General features: G+C 39.2%; 1 protein-coding gene across 1 annotated transcript in view; it reads right to left on the bottom strand.

The window, feature by feature from the left end:
* The window catches only part of SBF2 (SET binding factor 2), a 230,196-nt gene that overhangs the window by 164,830 nt on the left and 45,476 nt on the right, over positions 1 to 19,890 (bottom strand). The gene's annotated exons all lie outside the window — the stretch shown is intronic.

Raw genomic sequence — 19,890 nt, 5'->3', positions numbered from 1 at the left:
AATCTTACAATAAATAGGTCTATGTCCTGCACTTTTAAAAAAGTAGTTCTTTCCAACAAGGTCATTTAAAAGGTGGAATGTGCACTTGGGTTTTTTTGTTAGCAGGCCACAGCAGCAAATGCAGCTGCTGCTTGCTCTGGACAACTGAAGAACATCTCCAGGTACCAAGGGCCAGACTGATGAACAACATCCAGAACCAGTTCCCAGATTAAGGACCCTTAGGATGCCGGGCAGAAAGCTGGAAAACAACTCTTCAGAGTCACCTGTAAGAAATGAACTGCAAAGCCAACCACAGCATGAGTGCAACCTGGCTCACTGAACGTGAGCTGCGTGCTGGGATGCAGCTCTGCCCCCCTTGCTCAGCAGCAGGGCCCTTTTGCAGAAGCTGCTTTAACTGAGATGCAATCTCACTGCAGATCTTCCTTCTCCCCACCAAACTCCGCACACTATGATACCTAAGGCTGCTGACGACTGGAGGTCCTAGGGAAGGCACTTCAGGGGCTGCACAGCCCAACCTCCTGCTGTAAGTATGATGAACACCAAATTCACACCAGGGATTTACAGTCAGTCTTGAAAACCTCCAAGGATGGAGACCATAAGTCTCTTGGACAACTTACTCCAATGCTTGACTCTCCTCACAATGCAAGCTTTTCCCTTGCTTGGCTTACAACTCCTCTTACTTCACTTGATACCCATTGCCTCTTGTTCCCCCAACACAGGGCACTGAGCAGAACCTGGCTCCATCTTCTTAGCAGCCTCAACGTAGGTATTGGAAAGCTGCTGTTCAGTCATCCCAAAGATGTCCCTTCTCCAGCTGCAGCCTCTCCTCATGGGACAAGTCTTCTGGGCCCTGGCCAGACCCTCTTGGCTGCCCTCCTCTAGAACATCTTCATTTCATGGACATCTTCCCTGCATTGGGGGACCCAAAACCAGATGCAGCATTTTGGATAGGTTCTTTCAAATGCTGAGTAAAGGACTTCACTGATCAGCTCCCTCAGGCTGCTGGCTGTGATCCTCTGAATGCCATTTGGGATGCTGCTGGAGACCTTTGCTGCCAGGGCACACTCCAGCTCATGTTTAAGCTTGCTGTCTAAGCAGGACCTCGAGGTCATTTTCAGCAGAGAGGCTTCCCAGCCAGCCAGTCTCCAACATGAAACACGACACATGCTTCTTCCCTCCCAAACATAGGCTTTGCATTTTTTCCCTGATTCATTTCATAATGCTTTCCCTGGCTCACTCCTCCAGCCTATACAAGCTCCTCTGGATGGCATCCCTGCCCCTGAGTGTATCGACTCATACAATTTCTAGCACCAGATTCCAGTATCTGCTGGATGCCAGAGCCCTGTGGTTTCTTCCTGTAACCAGTGCTAACCAACTTCTACTGGCTCCCACAGCAGAGACATTCTTAAATGTAAATTCACCTCCACCAGGACAGTTTGGAGCACCAACTGGTCAGATATTTCCAATGAGACAGTGAAAACAGTGAAGCTTAGATGGTAAATACCTGACTAAATGTATGCTTTTAATGCCAACACTAGACATAGGAAAAGCACAAGAGAAAATTTTATAGTCATGAATGCAATACATGCTGTTAAAAAATATGCCCCCAGAACTCACGACTGACTCCCACAATACCTGTTAGCCTATTTGCAAAACTGATGCCAATAACGATGTTTTAAAGAGAAAATTATAGTATCTAGAGTAATGAGTAAATTTACTTTACAAAATACATAATGAGTAAATTACCAAGTGTTCATAGTTGAGAAAAAATTGAAGCGTTCATATTTATCTATAATTCTAACGTCTCATCTGAAATAATTGCTTCCAGAGCCAGCAGGTTTGTGGGTTTGTAATAGAAATAGTATCCTCAGTAAAGGAAAATCTTAAAAAAAAATGTTAGAAGGAAATACTGCCAACTGAAAGAAAAAAACAAACATCTAAGAAAAATATTCTGCTGGTCATTTCCAATGAATCCACATGAAAGTGTTCAAAAAGCCCTGAGGAAATGTACATCAACATATAACAACATTTAACAAGCTTCTTCCCCCAGCTCCATAGTATTACACAAAGTTTTGTCTTAAACAGAGTTTAAGACCAAGATTGATTTGATACAAAATCAAATTCAATCTAAAATATCAGCTACTGTTCTGAATAGTGAATAAATTGCTGTATTTGTTGAATACAACATACTGAGAAAGTAAATGTAAGACAAAAATAGTAAAGAGCACCCCACGCATTTACATTGCTTCCATTTAAAGCATGCAATTACTTATTTATATGCATTTTAAAAGCCATGGTAAAAACACATAAAACTTTCCAAGCCACTGCCTCTTTCACAACCCAGAAATTCTAAAAAGTAAGGGATAAAAACTGTCAGATTTTTATTTAACATGTATTCATACACATATTCATTCAGTCACACTGACTAAAGTCAACTCTAACTGTGACCCATGGCATTCCAAGGATTAGGTTCATGACCTCAGAGCATTTTAATTCTTTTCTAGATGAGGTTACTAATAATGTTTACTGTAGTTGAAAACATTGCACATAAATTGCAGTCTTGTGCAAAATTTATGGCATGTGTGCAATGAAACTAGAGCCTGAAACCTTAAAAGAAGAAACAACCCCCAATAAAAGGACTTTTGTGCCCCAATACTGCTACAGATTTTAAGTAACATCTCTTTGTCTTCCCACCACAAGTGTGGCACAGCTGCATCCCAAAGAGGATGTATAAGCAATTTCAGACAAACACTCAAGTTTGACAGCACCATGTACAGTCTTCCCACTCTGCTATAAAAATATCTGTGATATTCCTCCACTAAAATACCTGAAATACCTACCTGAGCAAGAAAAAAAATAACATCCTTTTCATCACTTCAGGTATTTTCAGGAAAGGTACATTATCTTCAAGTAAAACCTGAAGAAAATGTAAAAGTACAAATATACAGTATGCAGTGAAAACGTACACAAACTAATTTCAAAGAGGAAGGATAAGCACTTATGAGGGAGGTTTAGTATGGACATTTCAATACTGTTCCTACTTAGGAAAATTCAGGCAGTGACAAGCAGTCCAAACTCCAGAGTTCTGTTCCAAATGAACACAAGTGAGCTGGCCACAGGCTTTTACATAAGGACTCACTTGCCAGCTTGACTGAAAAGTTTAGAGACAAAATCCCTGCTTGGAAAACTTCATTAACACTCTTTCCACACACCCCTCCCCACCCCCCCCCCAAACATTTCAACACTTTTTAATTGCATGCTTCTGTACCAGAAATTGAGAAGTCAAGGGAAAAAAAAGCCTGACAGTAAGTACATAAAAACTGAAAGATCAGCATCCACAAAAACCATTCCCTCCTCCTCCTCCTGCCACATCCCAGTGGTGGCCCCACATAGTTCCCTTGGTGAGCTGTGCCCAGGCACTGCTCCTTGGAAGGTGATGCTGCTGCTCCTCTGCCAGGAAAGCAGCAGGTCAGTCAGACTGTGCTGGGCCAGCCAGGCCACGCAGCACAGCCCCACTCCAAGCCTCTGCTCCTTTCTCAGTATTCACAAGTCCCACACTAAGACAGCATTATTCCAAGATAGAACCCTACCAGCAGCCTTGACCCTCTTTCCATAGAGGACATTCTCACGGTAGGAATGAACCCAGCTTGGAAGGAAAAACAAGTTCTAAAGGCAGGAGAGCAGGACTAGAACTCACACCAGCAAGAACCTGTAGCAATTTGTTTGTTGGAAGTCAATGTGATAAACCTCACGTAGACCTGACTGTTTCTAGGCTAGGAAGTGGTGATGAGTCTGTGAAGCCTGTTGCTGTCAGAGTGCATCACTCATCAGTCATAGTTATCTTTTGAAAACAATCACTGTCAGGGGAGGAAAAGTCCTGTCCAAGATAAGGAAAATAAAAGTACGCATCAACTCCAGCAAGTTACATATAAAACTACATTTGAAAATGAGTGAGAAAGGTGGCAGAGAAATCTACTAAGGAATGAAGATTAGTAACATCAAATCACAGAATGAGCTGAGCTGGAAGGGACCCATCAGGATCACCAAGTCCAGCTCCTGTCCCTCCACAGGACACCCCAAGAGTCCCACCATGAGCCTGAGAGCATTGTCCAAACACTCGTGAGCTCTGTCAGGCTCGGTGCTGTGACCGCTGCCCTGGGGAGCTGTTCCAGTGCCCAAACACCCTCTGGGGGAGGAACCTTTTCCTGATATCCAACCTAAACTTCCCCTGAAACAGCTCCAGGCCATTTCCTTGGCTGCTGTCACTGTCACCAGACAGAGGAGGTCAGTTCTTGCCCATCCTCCTACCCTCATGAGGAAGTTGTGGCTGCACTGAGGTCTGTCCTCAATCTCTTTTCTCCAGCCAGAACAGACCAAGTGACCTCAGCCACTCTTCAAACAGCTTCTCCTCCCACCCCCTCATCTTCATGCCATCCTTTGGTCACTCTCCAATAACTTTATATTTTTTCTATATTGTGGTGCTCAAAAGTGCAGGTGGAACTCAAGGTGAGGCTGCCCCAGTACAGAGCAGGATGGGACAATCCCGTCAATCACTACTAAGATATGTTACATCATGCATCAGAAGGAGATGGCTTCTAAAAATGGTGATGAAAATGGCTAAAATAAGAGCAAAGGTAAAATCCCTCAAAGAGGACTGAAAAAAACCCCTCCAAGAAGTCTATGTTCTAGTTTCTTAGAAGGGCTCCTGGGGAAGTCCCCAGAACAAAACTGTATTTTGGAGGGGAAGACACAGAAGATTTTGGAAAACGAAAATTGAAGTATCAGAGAGCGTGATTATAACTGTTCTGTGGCATCAAAATACAAAATTAGATAACTCTAAATTGTGGATTTCTGAAGACAAGACAAGATAGGGTTATTTGAAGTAGGCAAATGCTTCATCTAGTTATAAAAGCATTATCCAGAATTTTTGCTTGCAAGTAGCAAACGCGCAGAAGACATCAAATTACAGAACTAACAGCCCTACAGAAAAATAAATTACACTGGACAAGACTCAGAAAAGCTTCTCTACAGCTAGATCATAAGTCATCCATCTATTAACAGCTCTTCAACAAAAGTAAATGGATGTACTGAACACAGCAGAGTCACTTAGTAAAAAGTCTTTTAGCAGCAACATTCACAAAAAAAAAACCTCTCAAGTTAAATTTTCATGGTACAGGAGAACAGTTCTCTTTTGAAGTAGTAAGCTACTTTTAAGAATAAATGAAAAGAAATAAGAAAACATTCTTATTTCAAAGTAAGAATTAATCTGTCCCCAAGAGACGCAAATTAGATCTCTGCTGGGCTCTTTGCAATGTGTCATAGGGGCTGATTGACTTAGGGGGTTGTTTGTTTTCTACAGATAATTTCTGAACATATCACAGACATTCAACAGTAAATTCATCAAGTCCAGGGACAGTAAAAGAATCTGGAACAGTCAATACTAAAGTCTTCTGTGATCGTACATGACGGCTTTACAATACCAAGCAATTGGAAAATGAAGCATTACACGTTCCCTAACTGAAAAAGGGAAAACTAAAGCACATGAAAAAAGAATCCTGAAGATGCACATGCAATACCAGACTTCTTGTTACCACGCAGGAAAGGGAACCTGAAACACGTTCACTTTAACCACATTAGCTGAACTACCAACAGTGTAATATCTCAAGCTGCAGCAGAAAAAATACATCTAAACCTATTTATCTGTCATACTTGTTAATTCCTGTTTAAAACACAGACTTCCAAAATTCATATGGTTCCCACAGCAGTAATACCAACACTTTTGGAAGGGAAAGGTAGCACACATAGAGCAGTAAGAAGACAATCTTGCAGAAATTGTACTGTAAATGCCATAAACTGAAAGTTAAACGGCACGTCACAGAATCATAGACAGGTTTGGACTGGAAGAGACCTTCAAGATCTTCTAAGTCCAACTCCCTGCCCAGGAACAGGGACACTTTCCACTATCTCAGGTTACTCAGAGCCCCATCCAACCTGGCCTTAAACACTTCCAGGGATGGAGCATCCACAGCTGCTCTGGACAACCTGTTCCCATGCCTCACCACTGCCATAATGAATCTTTCTATCACCTAATCTAAACCCACTTGCCTTCAGTTTGAAGCCATTCCCCCTTGTCCCGTCACTACGTGCCCTTGTAAAAAGTCCCTCTCCAGCTCTCTTGTAGCACCACTTCAGGCACTGGAAGGCTGCCAGAAGAAGGCTTCCTTTGGCATCCTCTTCTCCAGGCTGCACAACCCCAGTTCTCTCAGCCTTTCCTCTCAGGAGGGGTGCTCCAACCCCGGGATCATCTTGGTGGTCTCCTCTGGACTCACTCCAACAGCTCCATGTCCTTCCTGTGCTGGGAACCAGAGCTGGATGCAGGGTTCCAGGTGGGATCCCAGCAGAGTAGAGGGGCAGAATCCCCTCTCCCAGCTGCTGCCCACTCTGCTTTCTGCAGAAAGCACACACCCCCTGTGTGCACTGTCTCTTACTGGGGTCTGGAACATGGAGGTGCACTTTGCAAATCTCATTTACGCATTTCTAGACTGCACCTCAAATTAGGTCATTGGCTTCCTCCTCTGCCTCTGGATCGGTGCTGGCACGGAGAGCCGCACCCTCTCAAACAAGGAAACCCAAAGAAGGGGGTGACTCCAACTAAAATAAAATTACAGACAGCTCCTGAGTACCCCACTCTTACCTCATTCATGCAAGACATCACATACTGTGAAACTGAAAAAGCACATTCTTTTCTGCCACACTTAAAGCCAGTCATCTGAAGAGACAGGAGTCATTAAGTTTTCTTCTTTGAACGCCCTTCAGAAACCACTACTAAATTCAAGCCCTCATTTAAATACAGTTTCCACTGGAGTGAGGCTCTTGCAACAGACATGTGAGGTATTACCCATAATAGGTGAAATAGTGCACATAAATATGCTGTTACCTAACTCACTGTAGTAAATTCATACTTTAAAAGGAAAGCTTATAAGCACTATCATATTTAAGCAATAAGACATAAGAGGGTGTGCATGTGCTGTAATAATGACACACCTTAATAATATAAGAAGTATGTCAACTATTATCCCATACTACACACCCTGAAATGCTTCAGCATAGATCCCATCTATGCATTTAACAAATGAAATTAGAATACTTAGGAAAATATGTCTATTTAGTGGCTGAGAAGCTCAAAATGTTTCACTAAGAAAACCCAGCCAATACATAAAATATGCCACCATATTACTCCTTTTCAGGTAATGCTTTCCAGCCTTTTCTTTTCATGATCAAACTACAAATACAGACTGTTAAAAAATACTTGCATCATTAAATGCATTCAGACCCTCCAAGAAGTAGTTAAAAAATAAAGGAGAGCCAATAAAAATATCTTGTTTTCTGTAGTTTCTAAGTGTTCTTGAAAGGTACAGATAAAACCTTTAACTAAGTGGGGGGTTGTTTTGTTTTGTTGTTGTTAAACTGCTTCTGTCTTTCCATTTCAACAACCAAAGAAACAGTTCAATAAAGACATCCCACTTAGGTTATCTCTGTTAATTCTCAGTCTGAACTCAGGGGCTGGAGTTAAGTGGTTTTAGCTGAATTTTCACACGCAATACTACTTGCAGTCTAAAGACAAAGTCAGCACAAAAATCTGACATTTGATTACATTTTCCTTAATTATATCATTGTTCACCTTGGATCAAACCAAAGCCTTTTGGAAAATGTATTACTAAACACTTCACTGAATACTATCTACTTAGCCTTTGCCACACAAAATACAAATATAATTATGTCTGTGGAAGCCAGAATAAACTAAATTTAACACTGATGTGCTTTCATTTTAAACCAAGCTAAAATATACTAAAATATTTATTAATTGCATACAATTCCACAGAAGTTACTACTGCAAAAGTTTTTTCTCAGGCATAGCAACTCAAATAGTTACTTTCTTCAGGTAAGGCACACTACTACAAAAATCTTATATTAACAATCTTTCAAGCCTGAGCAAACTTAATGCAGCTATTATTATTTAATGTACTACCACTCAATCACTCTTTGGTTATATAAAATGGAAACAGTTTCCCAAATCATATGAAATTTTTACAACTGCATTACCCAGACCCACAGAAAATTGTAGATATATATTTATTACAATATCACAGTTTTCCAACTACACAGCTAGAAATGCTGAACTGAATTTCATTCAATCTTTTGAATGAAAGACATTCAGGCATGAAATTACCAAAGCACATCCTTTTAAGTAACAGTATTAATGAAAGTGCAACAAGAATCAAATCTTGAATTTCAAAACAGAAAACTTCAGCGGTGCTTATATAAAAGATTCAGCCATAACCCAAACCAGCAAGTGACACTTGGGAGTAATTTTTGCTCCTCAGTGCCAATACAATAACTTGCTGTGGATGCTGAAAAGCTGCTCATGCAGAAGTGGCTGCTGCAAACACACATTTGGTCACAGGAGCAAAATATTTAAATTGGGGGGAGGGGGAGAATGTACTCTCCACCCACTTTTTGAAAGGTCTTGCCAGTTCCTCTGCTTTTTGGGAGAAGCAGATCAAATTCAATATACGAGACATGAACCAGATATGAAAATGGTCCAACAACAAATCTTCAAAATTGCAAATGCCAACAAGTCTCTACAAGTATATTATCAGGCCAGAATGCAGGAAAATCCTTGTGAAATAAGGTTTTCTGGTATGCAGTTATAGCAAATAATCATGAGGTGATGCCGAGAACTAGACAAATCTGGTATTCAAGGAATGTTAAAAACATTGAGGTCACGAATGCACACTGTAACTTTAGTACTCACTTCTTATCCCATTATTTTGACACTAAATTGAATTCATTCTTCATTCTAAGCCTATAAGCCGTGATTTTAATGAACATCTCTTGTCCGCTGCGACAGCAAATCAAAAAGGAAGCAATACAGTTTAAAAAATGAAGGGAGGCTGATTCTGCATGTGCCATGTACATAACAGGAGTACTGCTTGTTTTTAAAATACTACATTATACCATAGATCTGACAGTAAACTAAAAAACAGATCTTGGTTTTATTTACATTTTTTTAGAATATTGCTTCCTGTGCTCCTAGCTCACAGGTAAGCCTAAGAAAAAGCACCAAAATCATAACTGCACTGGGCATTTTATTAATAAAAGACTATTTGGGTTGATTACAATCCAGTGTAATACAGTGCATGAATCCACAGCAAGTAGTTACATAATTCAGCCTTGTCCTACCAGTCTGTTTTACACACGCTAGAATGGATTTGTGTACAACTGCCTTTGCTTAGACAAAGAACTAAAATTAAGCTCTGAAGACACAGAGACCAGAGACACAGACAGGGGAGAAGAGGGACAGGACATGAGCAGAAAGTTAAAGCCATTTCTTACTGAAATTCTCCACAATTTATGGCAGACTGACAACAGAAATACTAGCAGCTCAATAAAACACATCATTTTATCTGGAGGTGGGAGATGGGACTACACATAATATAACAATATAATACATTATGTATTATATTAAAATTGATTTAGTCCTAATATTATATACGTACTAGTTGCTTTTGTCCAAGTAACTTGGCAGAGATGCAAATCAGAAAGACACTTTCAAAAAAAAAAAAAAAAAAAAAAGACATTTTTGACTTGAGCATAAGCAATACTGGTCAGTAACAGGGCATGATCTGCTCTTCTGATCCCCTTTTGTTGACATAAACAAAAGATCATTTCACATCCAAGTTAAGGAACCAGTCAGTGTAAAGGAAAGTGGAGCAAGCAATCTGGGGACACCTTTATGACAAAATCCAGAGAGAAAAGTTCCTTCAAAAGCATCAGTAGTACCTTAGGGCATCAGTAACCTTTATGTTAGAAACATAAACCAAGAAGGGCAGAAAAGGGAGCAGAGGAAATGTGTCTTTTTTTCTAGGGAAACATGCAGAGAGCAGGTGGTATTTTAAAGGCTACAAACCTGCAAGACTTGTGATATGCAGTCAGGGAAGCTCAAGTTGCAAACAGCATCCAAGAGAAGTCCTGGGTGTCAGAGTTGTCCCTCTTTGCCTAGGCTCACTCCACAGCTCAGATTTAATTAATTGCAGGATGAACAGTAACTACAAACTGGGCAAGCACCACCACACAAGCAAAGCCTGAAGTGCCTGCTCTCCAAATCTGTAGGCTGGAGCTTCAGAGATTCAAACTAGCAGCCAGTTGAAATGCTTCATTTATTACTCTGCTACTGATATAGAAATAAACTTCCTTCTATTATTTATTTTTTTAATTATTTACATTATTTTATTGATATTTTATATATAAATATTTTATTATTTATTTAGCTTTTAAACAGCTAAATAAAAGCACCAGTTCAAGTGATGCTTTGGCAGTGTGTCCCTTGAAAAACACAGACACTGCAGCCCAACAGATCCCAGAGAGGTCTCCCTTAGCAACTTTAAATCAAGTTCTAACACTCCATGGACCAGCTGCACCATCAGCACTCATCTTCAAAATCTGACATTTCAGAGGGTTTGGGCCTGCACTGGTTTAATTCTGACATCCACAGAGCAATGAGGACAGGGAAAGAAGGAAAGGTTTTGCCAGGAGCAGCCCAGGTAAACTGCTGGCAAAACTACTGGTTCCACACTTGGAATTCATTACATGAAGCCATGCTTGTGGCAGATCCTCACGCAGGAGAAGTTCAAAGACAAAAGTTCTTCTTGGTGACTAGCCTTAAAACAAGTACTTACAAATCATATCTGAATACATTTTTCTTCTTCCTCTTGACACGAACTGTATTTTGCATATAAAAGTACATTATTTTACTCTTTTACCTTATTATGACCAAACCCACCCTCCTGTTACAGCAAATATATATAAAATAATTATTTATTGACTTCTGCTTAAATTAAGATTTCTTCAGTAAAATTTTCATAGTCGTTTACCAAATCCATACTGAAATTAGGATCAGAACCAGAAATTATAAAACACCACATTACTTCAGAATAATACAGGAGGAAGAAAGCAATCTAAATAGCCTAGCCACCTTTTGTATCTTCTAACCTTCAAGTTCATTCATAAACTTCTTTTTCCACCTACAAATGCCAAGTTTTGTATAAAAGAAAACAATTTGTTACATGTTACTGGGATGTAGACAAGAGCTCAAAAAGGTTTTACAATCAAACCTGCACGTTTCAAAGTGGTTCTGCCAATTCCATGCAATCAGCCAAAAGCCAGCACCACCATGCTGTACTGAAATTATATTAAGCAGTGTTTGCTTTGTAAACAAACAAAACAACATCCCAGCCTCAGAATTCATAAACTGAGCTCTGTTTGAGACTTCAGTTTGTGAGGTGGTGCTGGAGGCCAACAGTCTGCTTTTGAAACTTGTTAAATACATTTTAAAAAAACTGGTAATAAACTTGCCAGACCTTTGCCAAAGATTCTGCATGGCACAGCCTCAGTCAGACACTGAAGCTCTGGAATCAGCTTGGAAACAGGATGGAATCTGGAAATCAGAAATTATACCAACTGGGAACTGCAGAAAGCCTCTGCATTGATCTTTCTGTTTGGCTTCACACTGGATAATGCAATGATAAAATGAGCTGTGGCCCACAGAACTGTAAGCTATCCTCACAAGATTTATTAATGTTCTTTTTCTCTTTCTGGTGTACACAACTAGGACACACCTTTTATAATTTATTATGAATAAGCACTTCCACTGTGTAAAGGCTTCAAAAAAGTGTTCAAGTTTAAGAATCCAAGGCTTTAAAACCACTAAGATTATTTAAGCCAACAGAAGAAACCTACATCAAAACACAACAAAATTTATGTAGAGTACAAACTAAAAGTTCAGACAAATTGGGGGACAGGGGGAATATAATGTACAAGTACTACTGATTAGAAATTCTTTGCATGAAAAGTATCAGCTTTAACAAACACAAACCACTAACAAATTTGTTCAGAAAAAAAAAGTACAATACCCTTTATTTTTCATTAATCTGTTTTCTTGAACTATCAGAAAACATTCCAAAGTGATTTACAGTCATAGGAATCAACTTCACAGATAAATTATTCCTGGATTCCCAGAACACATTCAACAACCCAGTTCAAGTTTCACAATCTTGTCTCCAGCCCAATAGACTGTGTTTGATTAGATGCACATCATCTGCCTTTCTGCTTCTTCACACAACCCCAGAGAGGATGGCTTTGTGACAGCTGGATATATGGTTAGAAATCCAACACACAACACTCTTGCTGGCTGGCTTTCTCCAAAACCACACCAATTCCCAGCTCCCTGCACAAACACACAAAAACCAAACCAACCAATCAACAAACCCTAGAAACATCAGTCAAAAAATTGTCAAAATTACAGCACTCCAAGCATAAAAAGTTCCAGCTTCTTACAGAAAGCTGACAGATAATCTGTAATAAGGAGCTGAAATAAAACATGGGCATTTTAAACAACAAACTGGAAAGTGGCTCTGAGGTAATTCAGTGGTTTTCAGGATTGAGGCATTTGTCCAATTCTCCCTCTTCCTCTTTGGTAGTGACAGGATAATGATCCAATGGTGACAAAGTTTGCTGTGCTTAACAGCAAGGACAAACATCTGACAATGCCCCACAGACACCAGGTCTCAAATCCCATGGTAATCCACATTATTTCTTCATTTATCTCCATTCTGATGTCCCAGCCTGGTACCTTGCCATGGCTCTTTCTGCAGAGAAGCAAATGAGAAGGCACACAAGAGAGCTGGAGCCTTTGCTTTTCACATTAACAAATCTAAGAAGAACCTCAGGAGATTATCCAAGCAACTCCCCTTTCCATGTCATACTAATAGTATGACACATGTCATTCTCCACATGTCATTCTCCATCAGCAACAAAAAATACTGTTCAAAATTTTAATTCTAAAGAGCTCCACCTATTTAAACATCTATTACTGTTTACACCAAATCTCCTTCGCTAGAGAATCCATTTGCTCACCATATTCTCAAAGGACAAGGAGAATAGTTCATCCTCTTCATTTCATTTATCTGATGTCTTCTCATGTCTAACCTCTGCCCATCTCACAACAGTACTTACTTTTATTCAAAAGCTAAACTTCTTCGATTCATGATGAGCTCAACTTTGTTATTTGTGGAGACACCAGATGGGGAAACGCAGACACGGCACACAGCTCACTTAGGTACAATCATCTGCACATGGCACAAGGAAAAACTGGGAACAGGAGTTTTGTATAACAACAGACCTGGATGTGATAATGCACACAAATAGATTTCAATTCATTTCTGTGTGGCTGAGTCAACATAAAAACAGTGCTGTAAACCCAGCAGGTACAGCACTCCCAGGAGTTCCAACTGACTCAGTCATGTACACTGGTTTGTGTCTTTCCAGATAAATTGCTCTTTTGTTACTTGCATTCCAAATTTACATGGATTTGTGTTCATACAGAATTATTCTGAAATGATCTTCAGGAATGAATAGGTCACTTAGGCTAAAGAACCTCCTCTGATGTTAAGGACATGCTCAGCTTCTCAAAAACATGTGTCACCTTACAGTCAAGTGCTTCATTCACCCAATTTAACTTTCAAGTATAAACTAACATTTTTTGGAAAAGCACAAAGCACATCCATAACCTGGCTATTCATAAAGTGGAAAATAATTAAAACCATAATTTTTCCCCCCATAATTTTTGCTCTCACATATAAAACAACAGGTTTTCTGCTCTTTAGTTTTGGTTTCTGAGATACAGCCCATTTTCCTATCATGTGTTTGAGATGCATGCTTCTTTCTCTTTTTAGTCAAGAGTATTTAAAGAGCCTTTTAAAAAAAGAAAAAACAAAAAACAAAAAAAGGAACAACAGAAAACGTTTAATATTTAAAATTCAGAACCTTCAGGAAAAGCGGGGTCTCCCAGGAGACTTAGCACAGACAAGCCTGTAAGTTGTAAGATGGAAACACAATGAAACTCACAGAATTCTGTGAATGCTACACCACCTCATGGCTCAATTGGTGGTCTCAGACTTACACAAAAACCCCAAAGCAGAGACTTGGAGAGAAGTCCATGTTGCAGTCTTCCCTCTAACTTCTAAACAAGTTGAAAAAAAAAAAATTATGGAGGGGTAAAAAAGACTGAATCACACACAAAGCTTGGGTGGACAAGACCATCTCATGCAGTCAAGTATTATCTGTGAAGAGATGAACAACGAAGAAAAGCAGCCCAAATTATTCTGTGATTTTTCCTAAAAACACCTGCACTTCTTAAAGCCTGTAAAAATGACTTTCTCCTCCAGAAGATCTGAAAAGAATTTAACTTAAAATGGTTGTGTGTGGAACTTAAAACACCATGATAAGATGCAAAAAAGGTTACACTTGAGTATACTCCACTGAAAGATTAGAGAGTTGAAATTCCAAAATGGTGTCACTTCAGTATTTTACCATTTCTACTAAAACTGTTGACTGTGGTGTTTTGATGTGGTTATTTTTCCAACTCGAAACAAGACTAAGAGTGGATAAAGCTATTCATTGAACTCTTTGATAGCACTTAATCAAGTGAGACAAAGTTATACTGCACAAGGACTACTTGCAAGTCCTTAGATACCAATATCAAATTATCTACCACATTAGTCTACAAAATCCAGCAGCTAACATCCATTCAATAAGACCAGATTCCAAAACCAGAATGTAGCTGCTTTACAGCACAGCAGAGATGTTACTGTAAAATCCATCACATTAATGGCACTCCAAGTTGTCTAGTGGAGGCTAATATGATCAAAAAATATAACCTGAGTCCAGAAAAACTCTGACCAAAAAAAAAAAAAAAACAAAAAAACAAACAAAAAAACCCCTGTACTTTTGCTATCATCTGTTTCCTACTAAGTGCTGAAAGCAGCTGTAATGCAGTATGAGAAGAAAAACAACACAGTGCATTTTTAAGTGCTACACTGAGCTCTGCCGTGCAGTTGTTCATTGAAGAATTACACATGTAATGGTTCTTGAGAGGTAAAAAATGTTTGAGGGGAAAGAGGGGCAAAAAAAAAAAAACCCCACCAAATAAAAATCTCTGCAGCTGACCAGGTGCCCTGAAGGTTAAATGCATGCTGTGGACAACTCCTTATTCAGGTCCTTCAAAGCATTAATGCTTGAGAAAAATTGGCTTACAGATCAGCTAGCTAAGACTGCAGCATTTAAAGATTAACTCCCTTAAAACTTTAATCACTTCAGGCCTTAACTGTCTAATCTGCAACTCCAGTTGCCTCTTATTTAAAATAAGCAGTGAAATGTTCAAGCATCAGATTATTTTTTTCCTCAGAAAAAATGCCTTATGCCAAGGTGGCAAAACAAAAATAATACTAAGAGATCAGCACTTGAATTTTAGAAGTATTGCGTTTGATTGAAGGTGCAATGATTTCCAGAGACTCTGCAGTGGAAATTTTCCGAAGTTTAGGAGTTCTGTAAAACTTCGTTTTTAACTTTAAAAACTGGCCTTCTTTTAAATTCAATTGAGTGCAACTTGGAAGACAAATGAACTGAGTTTCAGTAGGGGTTTTTTGACAGTTTTTTTCTCCCCATTTCAACGGTAAAAGCTCCAAAAGAAGTAAATACTAGTTAAGATCTCGGGTGTAGAGATATAACTCATAAATTACGTACACACAAATGAAATGGAAATTTGTACAAGACCAACAAGATCAGTCAGAATACAAATACAATTTGAAAATACCATTGCTTACTCTCATTTGTTGGGGGTTTTTTTGTATCTCAGGTTAGTTGGAATTTGAGAGTTAAATCCAATCTTTCATAAAAGACATATTCCACATCCATTTAAGAGTTCATGTCTGAAGCAAAATAAAGGTGCAAAAATGTTAAGATCCACAGCAAGGGCTGTACACAAAGGAGGAATAATCTAATTCCAACAACACCAACTCCTCCTTTAGAAGGGAACACGCAACCTTCCAAATCCCAAAGGGATACGTGCAGCCTTCCTTTCTCTCTCAGCCTCATAACTCATGTAAGTAGTCTTCAAATGATTGTATTAAACAGCACTTTTTGCCAATTAAAAATAAATTTTATAATTTAAGTAATTATGTGGATAGGTGATTAGCTTGTCTAGACATCTATGTTAATTTCTATACTTGCACATACTTGAAATGCAAATGACTAAATCAGGACACTAGTGCTAACACCAGCAGCAGTTACAGTAGGTAATTTCCTTTCCTGCTACTCAAACTGCAGAAACACATCATCATACCCAGTTTAAACTCAAGACAATGTAACTGTTTCTAGGTATGACTTTCACTGGCCTCATTAAGATCCCAACACTGAGTAATGCAGATGACACTTAGTTTAGCTAATTTGGCCTTGGGACAAAAATGACTTTACAGCGTAACATTACATAGCAAAGCTTCCTCTGATGTATAACTAATTATGATGTCTAGAAAGTTACACAGTGGAATTAAAACTGCATTAGAAATAAGAAAAATATGCAGAAATGTAAAGCAAACCCATTCAACCAACATACACTCTCAAGCATTCTTTCTACAAGCAAGAACAAGAAGTTTGATTGTCCTAATCTCACACTATTCTGTAAGTCTCAACTAACTTTACAGTTATTTTTACACTTAAGTTGAATCTAAAACAGCTTCTTGGAAACACACAGACTATGGAGAAGGATACCCAAACAGGTTCATTTAAAATTTCATGGGGGGCAGCTATCAGATTGGTATGTTCTAACTGCATTCTTTCAAAACCCAATGACTGAAATGCTTTTCTGAGCCACATACCTTATTAAGAATGAGCATAAATCTCTTTACCCCTCAGAGTCAGCTTACTTCCATGGAACTGGAAGAAACTTACTCTAAATTGCATTTGTCAATAAATTGCAGATGGACTGCAATCTGTCACTAAAACAAAGGTGCTCAGATTCTAAACTGAAATTGTTCACTTTCTCCTCAATAGCCCACAAAAGATTCTAGCAAATGGAAGAAGAGCATTTTATTGCTTCTGAAGTGACACTCAATATGTATGATATATAACATTAAGAAATATCTTATTCACAGTTACATCACACAATTTAACAAATGGTACAAAAGTCTTCAGACCCTTAGCAGCTATTGTAATTATAAATAATCAATTGCAAAAGACTTCAGGTATGTTTCATAGCAATTTGCAGATGGCTTATCAAAGTTTCTGCATGCAGTTATAAACAGACCAAAGTCTTTAGTGAAATGGCAAATGCAAAAAGTATAAGGTGTTTCTTAACCTCTTTAGGTAATTTCAGGGGATGCAGACAAGTAGGAGGTGTAAGAAAGCACTGAGCAACTCCTGACATCATCATTCCCTCAGCAGAGACTCATGGCTTTGCTCACCACTGACAAACAGAAGACACACAATTTATTGAACAAGACTAATTAAAGTACTTGACTCAAAATTGAATAGAGTGTATTTCTGTTGAATTCTGGACAATGTGTTTACTCCCAACCTCATGTGTTTGTGGCCAGAACACAGCTATCCTGCTGCTCACATAAAAATAGACAGAGTTTCAGTAACTCTTAATCCTTTAATCCAGAACATGAACACTACATACAACACCCTTCAGTGAGGTTCAGGCTGCAATTGTGTTTTATAAATACCCAATCCTCTACATATTTATGTCAAATTACAAAACTACAAATACAGCCAAAGTAAAAGGTGAAATCAGGTCATCCTTCCTAAAGAAGGTGTTCTCAAAATGACCCCTTTTCACTCAGTCAAGGGTAGGTCCAATAGGCCCAGTTTGTTCCATGGGTGCCTGTTTATCAAAACTGGGCTTAAAAAAAAAAAAAAAAGTTAAATAAGAAAGCCACATCAAATAACACTTAACTTTAAAAAATTACCTATACAACTCCACTCTTTGCAGTGCTTTAATTATGTCTCAGAAATCTGATCACATCAATTCAAGCCCACAAGGATGGGGGGCATGCAGGGTTGGCAAAGAGAAGAATCCTCCAAAAAACTCTCAGGATTTTTGTCTATCAGTTTTTGGCTGGAGATTGGACTAATGGCATTTCTACAAGCCACAGAGACCACAAGGGTTCCCAGAAGTGATTTTCCATCTTTAAAGCACTAGAGCTCAAAGGGTAGGGGTGTGCATAAGGCTTTTCCACTATTTTCCCCTTCACTTGTTTCATAAAATGCCATTAACAACATGAATAGGACATAACTATTAGATCATTTAGGGACACAGTGGAGTTCTCACTGCTGGAGGCTTTTGAGATGAGATAGGACAGGGTGGTAGGATAATCTCAGCTATGCTTCCTTTCCCATGAAAGGCTGGGCCAAAGCACATTTCCAGGTCCTTTCCAACCTGGGCTGTTCTGTAAATCCTGTCATGTGTGGATATATCACCCATTACATGTCACTACAAATTACCCCATTCAACCCATCTTATCTGAAAAAAAAAAAAAAAAAAAATTAGAAAAATCCCACAAATGTCTAATCTCTCAAAGAATTCACAAAAGAGATGAGAGGGGTGGGGGCAAGTCATTGGCACACTGAGATCACCAATAATCAGCTGAAGGTTTTCACAACTGGAGAACCACCTTTGACAGAAGACAAGATTCACACAGCAAATCTCCCTTCAGTCCTATCACTAAGTATGAAAAGCTTTGGTCTTTTTCCTTCATGAGAACACAGTGAAGAGAGCCTGACATGTTTTTCAGATACAACCATGGCTTTTTCTTCCATTTAACAGAAATCATACAATTCCATACAGATCTTTCAAAGAAGTAGTACAATTAAGAGGATATTAACTCAAACTTCTCATTAGTACTATTAATAAATCTCTCTTCAGTCTCATATACATTTGTCAACTATCCTATTCTTACCTTTTACCCCCTTCTCTTTTTCCTTAAGGTTAGCCTACTATCCCCTTAATTATATTAAATCTGCCCCTAAGGTGACAAAGAGAACATGGTAACGCAGCTTTTCTTCTTTCCTTTCCATGAATTAGTATTGCCTCTTGTTAGACTCATCCAAAACCTCGATAAAAACTTCCTGCCAAAATCTCATGTTCCGAAGTGATTTACTTGAGTACTTGATCTTTGTAGCATCTCTACCTCCTCAATCTTCATTAACTAAAATTTTATTCACTACCCTTGGAAAGCAGATCAAAACTTGACTGATTTTGCCAACTGGCTGAATCGATGTTCTTAAATTGTCAGATTTTGTTTTATTTGGAAAGTTTAAAATCTTAAAGGCTTTTCCTAATGAGTCATTTAAGAACCAATACAGAAATAACATTTTGTACCATTTAAAAAAAATAATAATTTCCTTTAGAAAGGTGTTTCTTGTAGTGCTAAAATCCTACAATTAAACTTAAATGAGAGATAACAACTGGGCACAGATTACAGTACACTGCTTCAGGAGAAGCTGTGCTGATTTTTTTCACATCTTCACAGGCAGCCAGACCCGTTGCTTTCTCTGAACAAGGTAAGAAAGATCTGTGTAAAGACAGAGGAAATCCTACGATGACTCAGCCTTGTTCGAGGCAAGATCAACCCTCCTGCCTGAACCTTGGGGCTGCCCCCGTTTCAGCAGAGCTCGGCATTGCCAAACCTGCTGTTATGCAAGTGCACCACAGAGGCTGCAATTCCCCATCACGTGGGTGAGAAACCATGCTCACCCCAAAGATCAGGGCATGGCAAGCCCTGAAACCCCAGGCTGATGCCAGGCTGTGAAGAAATGAAACCGCAGAGGCAGAAAACACGTACACCAGCTCAGGGAGCAAGCACCAAGGAGAGAGCAGCAAACGCCAGGGTTCCCTTCCCTGTCCTTCATGGAGAGCTCAGCATGTGGCAGTGGCACAGAGCAAGGAGCTGAACACTGCCTGGAAGGTACCAGATTGGTAAAAGCCTGCTCTGG

This window comes from Cinclus cinclus, chromosome 6 (assembly GCF_963662255.1).
Source record: "Cinclus cinclus chromosome 6, bCinCin1.1, whole genome shotgun sequence".
NCBI lineage: Eukaryota > Metazoa > Chordata > Aves > Passeriformes > Cinclidae > Cinclus > Cinclus cinclus.
This window is presented reverse-complemented; position numbering and strand designations above follow the sequence as displayed.